Source organism: Sciurus vulgaris (genome assembly GCF_902686455.1).
Source record: "Sciurus vulgaris genome assembly, chromosome: 6".
In the NCBI taxonomy this organism is placed as follows: domain Eukaryota; kingdom Metazoa; phylum Chordata; class Mammalia; order Rodentia; family Sciuridae; genus Sciurus; species Sciurus vulgaris.
Window position 1 is genome coordinate 5700765 of NC_136466.1, and position 12414 is coordinate 5713178.

Here is a 12414-nt window from a genome sequence, read left to right on the forward strand (position 1 = left end):
TGAGGAGGATCCAAGTTTTAGAGGCCAGAGGAAATGGCAATGTACATGGCTCCGGACTGAACTGGTCTGAGCTGCTGCAGAAGAACTGTAAGAATGAGCACGACTTGCCTTTCAGTGTATACAGTCAGTATCTTCTTGTATAATTATGGCACTGAGAAGAAAAGAATATGATGGAAAGTGTCAACAAGAAAAGGACAAATGATTGTATAGAAAAGGGAATCTTCTACTTCATGGAGTTGATCACAGAGTAAAAATATATTAAGGTAATGAGCAGAAGTTTAGGAGAGGTGGTCTGGGCTGAAACCTGGAGGCTTTAAACACTTTACACTCATCATTGGGAGAGGAAGTTAGAGCCCCCATGGGAGCTGCATCTGGCCCCTGGCTGAGGGTGTGTGGCCATGAGGCAGCACCACCAATGTCCTAGGGAGTACCAGGGAGAATGGGGAACTGCAGGAGGGTCCAGGGGCAGTTGGGTCACCTCAGATCACCACAGAACTAGACTTGGGATGGGAAAGTTTGTATTCTATTTTTTTTTTTATTTTATATTTGTTCTAATTTGTTACGCATGAGTGTAGAATGCACTTAGGTATTTGATAATCATACATAATTGGAGTATCATTTCTCAAGAGAGTTTCCTCATGAGTAAATTTTTTCATGATTGTGTTGAAAACTACTCCAAAATTATTTAAACATTCCTATATAAAAATATGAAAAATTAATTAAAATTTGAATTATTAATCATATTTTATAAAATTAAGAGTGTATGCAATGATAAAATAAGGTTGCATTGTAATTATGGAAGAGAAGGAAGGTAAATAAATTACAGAGCATTGAACACACTGTCACACAGGTGGACATGCAGGAGAGGAGATGAACAGCCCCTGCAAGTGCTCTGCATGGGAGTCTCAGAAGGTAAAGGGAGACATGATGGAGCAGCTGAGGACAACCCCGCAGGTCACACCTAGACCTTGGGATGCAGGCCTCCACACCTGCTCTGGGAAGTGCACTCATTTTAGAGATTATTAATTATATTGGAAAACAAAGTGTGATCTTTCCTCTGCAGGGAAAGAAACTGAAAACTATAGCAAAACACTGTGGATATAAATATGCGAAATAATTATATTAAATCATGCTGTGCTTCCTCTCTTTTATGTCTTTATCCTTCCAGACAAGCAGATTTTCCAGTACATGACCAATTCTACCATGGTAACAGATTTTCTCCTCCTGGGCTCTCCTGATGGCTGGTATATGACAGTCGTCTATTTCACAGTATTCCTACTGACCTATCTGAATATTTTGTTAGTGAACCTGCTTATCGTCACTGTCACCACTGCTGACCAGAACCTGCACACACCCATGTACTTCTTCCTCAGGAACCTGTCCATCTTGGACATGTGCTACATTTCCATCACTGTCCCCATTGCCTGTGTCAACTCTCTCACTGGCAACAGGGTCATATCAGTGACTGGATGTGCAACCCAGACCTTCTTGGTCATTTTTTGTGCATGTGTGGAGGTGCTGTTTCCCACCATCATGGCCTGGGACCGCTATGTGGCCATCTGCCAGCCCCTCCAGTACCCCATCATCATGAACCCTTAGTTTTGTGTCCACCTGACCCTGGCTTCACTGCTCAGTGGCCTGGTGTATGCAGGTATGCACACTGGGAACACCTTCCAGCTGTCCTTCTCTCAGTGAAATGTGGTCCATCTGTTCTTCTGTGATGTCCCCTCTCTGCTGAGGCTCTCCTGCTCTGACACCACCAGCAGCATGGTGCTTCTTCTTATCTGTATTTTAGTAGTTGGTTGTGGCTTCTTTTGTATAAGGCTCAAGTCATACATTTGCATATTTTCTACTGTGCTTAAATTTTCCACCAAAGAATCAGGTGAAGCCTTCTCCACCTGCACCCCTCACATCCTCGCGATGTCTGTCTTCCTCAGTTCCATCAGAGGTGTGTACCTGAGACCTTCAGCAACCTCTGACACTCCAGGTCATGCTTCTCTCTGTCTTTCTCACGGTGATTCCTTCCTTACTGAATCCTCTCATTTGCAGTCTCAGGACAAACAGGTAAAGGAATCTGTGACGAGAGTAATAGAAAGACAGTCCTCAGGGAAATGACAAAGATGGGTTTCAGTATTAACCTAATTTCACACATTCAGGTTACTAATTAAATAAACCTCTTCATCTGGGCTTTACAAGTTACACTGCCTAACCTAACATCAACCTATTAAAATCTAGTTATGTAAAATTTCATGTTCTGTTAAGCCCAATGAATTTAATCCTTTAAAGAAAACTTAAGCCTCATATTTTTATTGTCATTAAGCAGCAAATTACTTAATATGGAATTAAATTACACAAGGAAGTTTCCTTAACTACTGTTCATTCTAGAAACTGGAACAACCCAATCAATATTCAGATTTTAACAACTACCTGATTGTTGTTCTTACAAAATTAAAATCTGAACATGAACCCACAAGACCTTTGAGTGGACTCATTTGGAAGAATAACATGAAAGCATATTTTCAGAACCTCTCAAGTGGTGTGACTGACATATTTTATTACAAGTAAATGTTTAAATTATATTGGTGACTCCTCTCCTTTATCAAAGGCCCTGGAGGCATATTGACAACCATTATGTCCAAGGGAGAACTGCAGAACAGGTCTGACCACTTACCAAAACTTTGTAACCTACTGATTTGAAGATCACGACACCTGTGAGGGAGCATTTTGTGCCCTTCAGAAGATAGGTGAAGTTTGTGCTGACATTTTGGATAATGATGTTTTACATCACACTCTCAGTGTCATGATTCCCACATGTTTACATTTCTTCAAATACAGTAGCCCCAAAATAAGGTCTCATGATCTAGCATGTGTCAATCAGTTCATCTCTAGTAGGACTCAAACTCGGATGATGAGGAACCAGTGGTACAAGAAATGTGAGCCAGGCTCTTGTGATGCTGCTTGAAGTTTGAATGGATTGCCTGCTTCCTCACATATGTAATGCAGGTGAGAGCACGCTACAGAGGACTCAAGACCAAGATGAAAATGCAGCTTTAGAAACCTTGAACTTGGGCATACTTTGGCTGAACAGTCAATATGCAAGGATATGCTCATGATGCATCTTCCTAGATTGATTCCTGTGTTAGTGAAAGACATGAAGTACTCAGATACAGATATGGTGCTGCTCAAGGGTGATGTTGAAGAACCTGAAGTGATTCCTGATGGTGAACAGGGTACAGAGCTACATTTTCACTGATCAAGAACTGTGGCTTAGGAGCATGATGAAGAGGGAATTGAAGAGGAAGTTGATGAAGAGGATGATGATGATGATGATACAATTTCTGACTGAGATCCAAGAACATGTTCTGCTGCTGCATTAGATGTTCTTGCAAATGGGTACTGCAATGAGCTAGTGCCATGACTGTTGTTTCTCTTGAAAGAATTGCTTTTTCATCATGAATGGATTTTTAAAGAATCAGGCATTTTGGTTTTAGGATCAATAGCTGAATGTTGCATTCGGTGCATGATTCCATAACTGCCTGAGTTTATTCCTCCCCTCATTCAGTTCCTCTATGATAAAAAGGTCCCTGTGTATTCCATAACATGCTGGACACTTACACTGTGCACACAGGGTAGCTAGTCAGTCACCAGACATATACCAGGAGCCATTAGTGGCAGAATTGCTAAAGCATGTCCTGGATGGGAACAGAGAGTAGGAGAAGCTGCCTGCAGCACCTTTGATACCCTTGAAGAGGAGGCTTGTACAGAACCTGTTCCTTTCCTTGCTTATATGTTTGATACCCTGGTCTTTGCATTCAGTAAATAGCAACATAAAACCTGCTCATTGTTTATGATGCCATTGGAACGTTAACAGATTCTGCAGAATATTATTCAAACCAACCAGAACATATTCAGATGATAATGCCTCCACTGATCCAGAAATGGAACATGTTAAAGGATGAAGATAAAGATCTCTTTCCTTTGGGTGCCCATCTTCAGTTCCCATGGCCCTGCAGTTCAACTTCCTTCCGTACTGTGCTCTGTGTATCAGCATTGAGTGAATCTAGTACACAAGACACTTGCACAAGTCCTCTGAGTGATGCTCAACCAGAACAATATAAGACTCCAGAGAAAGATTTTATGAGAGTGGCTACTGATTTACTCAGTGACCCAGCTGAAGGATTTGGAGGCAACATTGAACAGCTGGTAGCCCAAAGTAACATCCTAACACTAATGTATCAATGCATGCAGGTGAAAATGTCAAAAATTCAACAGAATATCCTCGCCCTATTAGGTGACCTGACCAAAGCTTACTTTCAGCATGTTAAACCTTGCATAGTCAATTTCATGCCAATATTGGGAGCCAACCTAAATCCAGAGTTCATTTTGTTCCACAAAAAGGCACCCGGGCACCCGGAGAAATCTTCATTCACAGGGGTATATATATGCAGCCTTACATTCCTTTTCTTGCACCAGCTTGTAGAGATCATTAACAGACTAACACATGAGAGATGTTGTTAGAGAAAGAGCAATAACAATGCTCATCTTGTTGCATTTGTCCCAAGAGGTGGCCCCCATTCTACAGCAGTTTATAAGATGCCGGTGTACCTCTCTCAGAAACAAGAGACAATGAAGAAAAGGACTCAGCATTCTATGGGACTCTTACCATGATCAGTGTGAATTCTAGTGGTATAATCCAAGATTTTTATATTTTTGTGATCTGTTGCCTCATGGATCAATCTCAAAGATGATCTCGGCCACCTGTTCTGTAAGATCCTTCATGATTTAAAAATGAAATTGAGGATGAAATTTGGAGGCATTTCTCTGACCAGTTTCCTCTTTCCTTAAAGACTGTCTGTAGCTTTTTATGGTGTTTAATCTAGCACACTTAAGCTGCAGACCCCAAAATTAGGGGTCCTTTAATCTTAGAGACTACAAGGGAGCCTCTGCACTCAGAGTAATTGTTTCCCTTAACAGAGGGAAGTGTATATCAGTAGGGAATACACTGTGATCCCAACTCTACTGGGAGGGGTGGGCAGCAGGTGTATGGTTATTATATTAAGTGGACCTTGGGAAATGTTTTTTTTTATATCTGAAGCCTTTGTGGGTGGAAATTACAACAATTACACCTCTGCACTGGATGTGAAGAAGCAAAGACGTCTATCCAGTGTACTCACAAATCAGTACATTCTGGAATATTATGGGGAACTCTATCAAAACAAGTACCACATGATGGTGCATAGGATTAAGAAAGAGGAAAAATTCTGTAATGCACAATAAAGGAAACCTAAGAATGGGTTATAAACACCAAAAAGATTTTATTTTTTAAATGTAAATACTTTCATATAAATGTTTCCCTATTATAGTGCCTTGTTTTGCATGCTGATAAAGAGCTACACAAACAAAACTGATAGAGTTAAAAATCAGCTGACCCTCCCACTGCACAAGAAGGATCTTGGAAATTATGATGTAAGAACCTCCCAAAAATATTGGAAATAAACAAAACAAATTCAAACAATGAAGGACCCTGTGAAATCCAAATGAGTCAAGCCTTGTATCTTTGCAGGGTGGAAAGGGAGGGGGATAAATGGGGTTGGACATATCAAAACTGAAGTTGACACCTGAATTTACATTGAAACATTAATGTATTACATATTATTTAATGACTGTACTTCATTAAATTTAACCTCGAGACCAACGCACTTTATTAAAGTGCAGTTGAAGGTTCACGCATGTGTTTTGGCTCATAGCGATTGAAGGTAAATCTGTGAGAAGCTAGCATCTTGCATCACGTACAGCGAGACTGGTGTTCGTTGACCTATGTGGCACCAGTTTGTGTTCTGTTTTATCAATTTGGTGTAGCCCTGCCTTTAAAATTTCTTTTGAAGATTTGCAGATTTTATTTTTATTAAGAAAATAGATATAAAAAAGTAAATAGATATATAAAAGCACTGCAATTTTCAGCTAGGTCTTGAAATATCTTTGTAGGGTCTGTTAGGAATAAAATTGGTATTGTAATGTGTGTATTCTGCACAGTGTGGAAAGCTGTTGCTGAACCCGTGCAACATCTTTCCCTCCATGCTGTCAGTGTGCTGTGCTTTCTACATGACTGTATACTACCAGTGATTGCTTCAAACCTTCAAAATTTAAATGACATTGTAAAAGATCTGTTAAGGGCTTCATGAGAGTAGTTGGCACATGAAGACAATTGTACAAGATGAAAAATGATTGCTGACTTCAATGTGTATTCCCACTCAACATACTGCCTTCAAGCTTTCCTTTTTGTGTTCAAAGTTTGATCCGAAAGAAATGTTTAATTTTATAAATGTAATGCAAACTTTCTACACTGTAATCATGCAAGATGGTGGCCCTCTGTGCCCTAGATACACACATGCACACAGATGTCAAGGTGAACGTTATAGAGTGAATGCTGGTTTGGTTCCGGTTCTTTTCATTTGTTTAGCTTTTCAGTTATTTTTCTCTACTTACATGTATTCCTGTGAATAAATCCTTGTTAAGTTAAAAAACAAAAAACTTTAGCATGGTTATTGTACTTAGTGGTTTCCAGTGACTGTGAAAAAGATAAGGAGGGACAATGTGTGTAACAGATTAAATGGTCCATTTCAAGAAATAGAAATATTTGGGGAAAAGATGCAGTTGGAAGTTGTACAATTTTGAAAATCTAGTAAATTACACTTAATTGATTACCATAAACTGTTACAGAGGTTAACTATATGTCATGTGGATTTCATCCCAATGATTAGAGATTTTGTTGCTGAAGTGACAACAGAGTTAGATGTTTACACTAACAGGTTGGTGAGTGAGTGAGAACTGCTCACCACCCTAAGGTTAACTGACCCCCATAAACTCCCCTAATTCAAATTGAGGTGAAGGACTGGAGATGAAAACACACCCAGTCAGACCATCACTGTCTCCCCAGTGTTACTCCTTTCTCAGGAATGACTTGGGTTGATGCCCAGCAGAGCAGTTCCTATCATCCACTGTCCATCCTGGCACACAGCCCAGTCCTCTCCTGGGATCTAGAGGTGCTGCTGCCTGGTGCTGTGCTCAGGCCTCCTGCTGTCTCTGCAGGCTGAGCTTTTGGCTCCTGGGGGTCCTGCTCCCACTGGCAAGGCACCAGGTTCACATAAAGCAGAGGTGACTGAGCTGCCCGCACCCACATGGCACTGTGCTGGCTGGACAGGTCCACCCTGGCTGCAGACAGAGTTGATGGGAGAAGCCAAGGAGAGACTCCATTCTGCAAAAGTGTAGAGAACAGGCAACTTTCGGGAGTAAGTACTTGGCAGATAGCATCCAAATGCATCTGAGTCCTCATTTTTATTCTGCTCAACACATTGCATTCTCATCCAGAGAGTCAGCTAGTTAAGGAAAGAAATGATTTATTCTGCAAAGATAAATAGGCACAGAGAAGACTTGTACAGTAGTATTTGCGATGATTTCTGGTGCTTCAATAATAATGTACCTAGAGTGTCCTGGATGTCTGCAGAGAATGTGCAAGTAAGGCATGTGATCATTCTTCATGCTGCCTCTTAGGGGTTTAAAATTATTCTTTTCAAATTACTTTTAGTTACCATACACCTAGAAAATGCACAGAATTAACTGCACAGATTCAAGAGGTAACAAAGTAATACATTCCTTTTAAGGCAAAAAGCACAAAATGCCAAAGAGCTGCCAGATGACAGGGAGTTAGAAAAGAATTCATTTAGTAAATAATATGTGTTATTTTTCAGCAGCTTTGGGAATAAAACATCTAACATGGAATATAATTTTCACAGAAGCATTTTGAATTCATCAACCTCACCTATTTATCCTGATCATAATTATGTTTTCCTATTCAAGAATTTTTCACATTTCATATTAAATATATATCAAATGTGAGTAGAGTGTGTCCACTGGTAAAAATGAAAATAAAGTTACACAGATTTGGAAGCACATTATGCATGTCAGGATGTGACAAAGTGCTCCTCAGCATTCCTTAATGGCTGATGAACAACTCTAAAGCATACTTGCTAAGAGGACAAAAGTAATGCAGAAAATAATTAATTCTTGTATCTGATAACCCAAGCAATCCTGTGCATTATTAAATGTAACCTGTTTCACATACTCTTCCTTATTAAGTACTATCAAGAGATGGATGAAAATGAAAATCCCCAACTGTTCTCCCTTACAGAGGAAAGCACTTGGGCCACTCCCTCCCCATACTTCTGGCATTGAACATGTGCTAACTTCTCCTACTTCTTTGGCTGACCTTCACACTACCTGAGCTGTCTTTTACTATGTTTCTAATTTTTGTTTCTTAAGAGGAAAATGCAATAAGCTTTTTGACACCTTGAAGGACAATGTAATTCTGAGCACTTCAAAAATTAGAGGTTAAACTACAGAAACTAAAGCTTATTTCCTATATATAAAAATTTAGGTTAACAAGGTAATCATATCTTGTAGTTTTGTAAGAATACTCTGAGGAGCATTGAAATAAAGTTGTGATTAGTATATTTATTGTATTATATCCATAATCTGAAGTTTACTATGAGAGTAATCCATAAAAAAATAAGTCAAATCTAGAGAAGAATTTTTGAAGTTATAGTTTAAACACTTAAGCAATGAAGGACATTAATTAAGCTCATATGATTCAAACTAATTACAGCAGAATTTTCCATTTGTAAAACAAAAGCAGTACATAATTTGGCTGAAAAAAAATAGAAACAAAGAATATGTCTTTGTAGTTTTATGCTAGTTTCCAGTTTCCAAATTCCAAACATATTTAATCATCCATTTAATATTTGACACAAAGGTCTAGGGCTGGTCAGCAAGGACACCTGGAGTGCCTGGAGGTCAGTATAGAAGGTTGAAAATCTGCAAGATTTTTATATGCATTTGACTGATCACCTATCACCTTCTGAATTTGTCACATGCTCTTTCTTACATATTTTATTATTTCTGTCATGGTAATCAAATTATTTAAAAAGCAATATTTTTTCTCCTTTCCAAAAACTCAGTATCTCTAATAGCTGTTGCCATACTTGTGTCATCAGTAATGCATTTAATTGATATTACTGCTGTAAAGAGATCTTACCTGGCAAGTGCACAGCCCCCTGGGTTTGCATGACCTCACCCCTGCCTGCACTGTGTGCCACAGCAGTTTGGAAGGGGAAGATCTGCTGGGGAGCCCTTCATCTGTCAATCAGTAAAGAATGCCAGTCCAGGTGAGTGGTCAGTCAACAAAGCCACCATGCATTAGTTCATGAACCACTGTGAAAGGACATCCTGCACTTACTCCTGAAAGGATAAAAAGGTGAATAATACAAGGTCCCAATTGAAGGAATTTGCAAAAGTGATTTCAGTGATGAAAAAATACTGATTTATTGAAAGGTAGTGTGACATCTCCATATCTAACACTGTGGAAAAGTGGGAAATAATTGAGTTGTAAAGCAGTTTCCAGAGGAAAAGAGTCATTTGAGCCTCTCTTAAAGACAAATTCTGACTAAAATTAAAAGAAAAAAATGTAATTCATAGAAATAGGGAAAATTAAATTGGTATGTCACAGTAGAATAGGCCTCTGTCAGCAAACTCCAGGGATGCTGCGAACAAGGACGTCACTCATGTGTCAGCTTCAGGTTTGTTTGGAGTTGGAATGATGGATGGGGAAGAAAATGATTGCAGGTAGACTGAGTAGGACCCCTTCAACTTCCCCCTCAGTTTCAAGTTAAGAACAACCTACTATTACCATTTCATGCCCCCCAGGTAACCCTGGGAGACACACACATGTCCCAGAGGAGCCTAGGCAGGCTCAGCAAGGTCAGTTTACTAAGGTTAGTGTGGTTATTCTGGCAAGGTGCTGAGGCAGACCCAGGTTTGCAGAGGGCTGAGCAGAAGATGATTTTAGTGACGGGATTGAGCTGGTCTGAGCTGCTTTAGAAGTGTTGTACTTATAAGCTAAAAATCCCTTTTATGATATGCAGTCAGTTTCTTTTTGTACATTTATGATGCCCTTGAGAAGAAAGAAATGTAATGGAATGTGTCAACAATGGGGATACAAACTATTGTAAGAACAAAGGAAACTTCCACTTCATGGAGCTGAACACAAAGTAAAAATATTAAGGAAAAATTAAAAGTTTAGGAGGAGGTCAGCTGGGCTGAATTCTGACATATAATTCATTTATTGGAGATGAAAAGAGAGCCCCAGTGGGAGCTGGACCAGGAGGGCTGAAGGCGTGTGACCTGAGGTGGCACCACCCAGGTCCTGGGGGACCCACAGGAAAGGTGGGTACCTGAAGCACAGTCCAGGTGCAATCAGGTCAGCTCTGTTTCCTCAACACTGCACCTACAGCCCTGGGAAGGGAAATGTGGATTGTTATAGACTGTTTCCTCATGAATAAAATTTTTCATGATCATGGTGATAAATACTCCAACAATAGATAGATTCCTACATAAAAATATAAAAAAATACATTTGCATTGTTAATCATAATTAGAATTATGTAAGTGTGGCAGTCCCTGGACTTCAGATCCCCCCATCTGCCCTGGGGGGTGCACTCTGCTCAGAAATAATTAAATAATCAGAAAATCAGGACTGACCTTTCCTCTACAGGGAAAGCAACTAAAAATTCAAGAAAATCTGCAGACATGAATTTGTACTCTAATTGCATTAGTCATGATTTGTTTCCTCTCTCTTATGACTTTATCATTCCATACAACCAGAATTTCCAGTACATGACCAATTCCACCCTGGTAACTGAATTTCTCCTCCTGGGCTCTCCTGATGGCTGGAATATGAGAGTCCTCTATTTCATGGTGTTCCTACTGACCTGTCTGAGTACTTTGTTAGAGAACCTGCTCATTGTCACTGTCACCACTGCTGACCAGAACCTGCACACGCCCATGTACTTCTTCCTCAGGAACCTGTCCATCTTGGACATGTGCTTCATTTCCATCACTGTCCCCAGTGCCTGTGTCAACTCCATCACTGGCAACAGGGCCATTTCAGTGATGGGATGTACAACCCAGATCTTCTTGGTCATTATTTGTCATATGTGGAGATGTTGTTTCTCTCCATCATGGCCTGGGACTGCTATGTGGCCATTGGCCCAGCCCCTCCAGTACCCCATCATCATGAACCCTCAGTTTTGTGTCCACATGTCCCTGGCTTCACTGCTCAGTGGCCTGGTGTATGCAGGTGTGCACACTGGCAACACCTTCCGGCTGTCCTTCTGCCACTCAAATGTGGTCCATCAGTTCTTCTGTGATCTTCCCTCTCTGCTGAGGCTCTCCTGCTCTGACATGGTCCTTATACTTGTTTCTGTGCTGTTTGTATGTGGTGGTTGTTTTACATTTATTGTCATGTCATATATATGCACATTTTCTACTGTGCTGAGGTCTCCCATCAGAGCCCCAACAAAGCTTCTCCACCTGCACCCCTCACATCCTCGTGGTGTCCATCTTCCTCAGTTCTGGCACAGGTGTGTACCTGAGACCTTCAGCAACCTCTGACACTGTCCAGGACAAGCTTCTCTCTGCTTGTTACACCATGGTTCCTCTCTTCTTGAATCCTCTCATCTACAGCCTCAGGAACAAACAGGTAAAGGAGGCTGTGAGGAGAGTTATAGGAAGACAGTTGTTCTCAGGGAGATGATAAAGATGAATTTCAGCATCATCCTAATTTCACTGCGTGGAGTTAGATGAGATCAAGTGCTCTTCGCATATGGGCTTTACAAGTTACACTGCCTACCACAATGTCTCTTTATTGGAAATTCAGTTATTATATTAAATAATTATATGATTTACCATATTATTCCCCTGGATCCTTTATAAAAGATGTAATTTTATCAATGCATTTTAATGTATAAATCTAATCCATTTTATTTTCTGAAATCATTTGTGGTTATATACATTAATGTTCCATTGAATATTTCACAGTTTCTATATCAAATATTGTCAGAGAGTAAAACTTCACAAAAATCCTGAAGAATTTTTATCCAAAAATATAGAAAAATAACAGTAATATTACTCTGTATTTGGAACATGACAAAGGAAGAATCTCCTTGTTCATGAAGGAAAGAGAGAACACAGGTTACAACACTCATGTCCCGACATCCAAATCCATCCCCTGGGAAAAAGCAACCTGGGTTTCCTCACCTGTGACAGCTGCCAGTCTTTTATTGTCTAGGAGGACCACACTTCTGGGCTGAGCTATAGGTCAGCTTCCTGCGGTTTTTCCTCCCACATGTCTTGCTTCTCTAGTGATTAAGCTACTGAGTCATGGCTGATAATGATGAAGAGATGAACTGCAATTGTCTGGCCTCAGTGTCTGACCCACATCAACACCACCGTTTCTCTCAGTTTACTGGAGTTCATGGAGTAATCCTCTATCTGTACTGGTGGAAGTCTTTTTGTTGTCTTT

General features: G+C 40.1%; 2 pseudogenes across 2 annotated transcripts in view; both read left to right on the plus strand.

Moving 5' to 3' along the window:
- LOC306663221 (transportin-1-like) overlaps positions 1-4875 on the plus strand; it is a 572343-nt pseudogene extending 567468 nt beyond the window's left edge. The window contains exon 2 of the transcript in view: positions 2930-4875. The product of the transcript in view is annotated as a transportin-1-like (transcript). The remainder of the gene's footprint in view (positions 1-2929) is intronic.
- Positions 1-11646, plus strand: part of LOC306663494 (olfactory receptor 14C36-like) — a 48257-nt pseudogene extending 36611 nt beyond the window's left edge. Inside the window, exon 2 of the transcript in view lies at positions 10716-11646. The product of the transcript in view is annotated as an olfactory receptor 14C36-like (transcript). The remainder of the gene's footprint in view (positions 1-10715) is intronic.
- Positions 11647-12414: the final 768 nt, after the last annotated feature.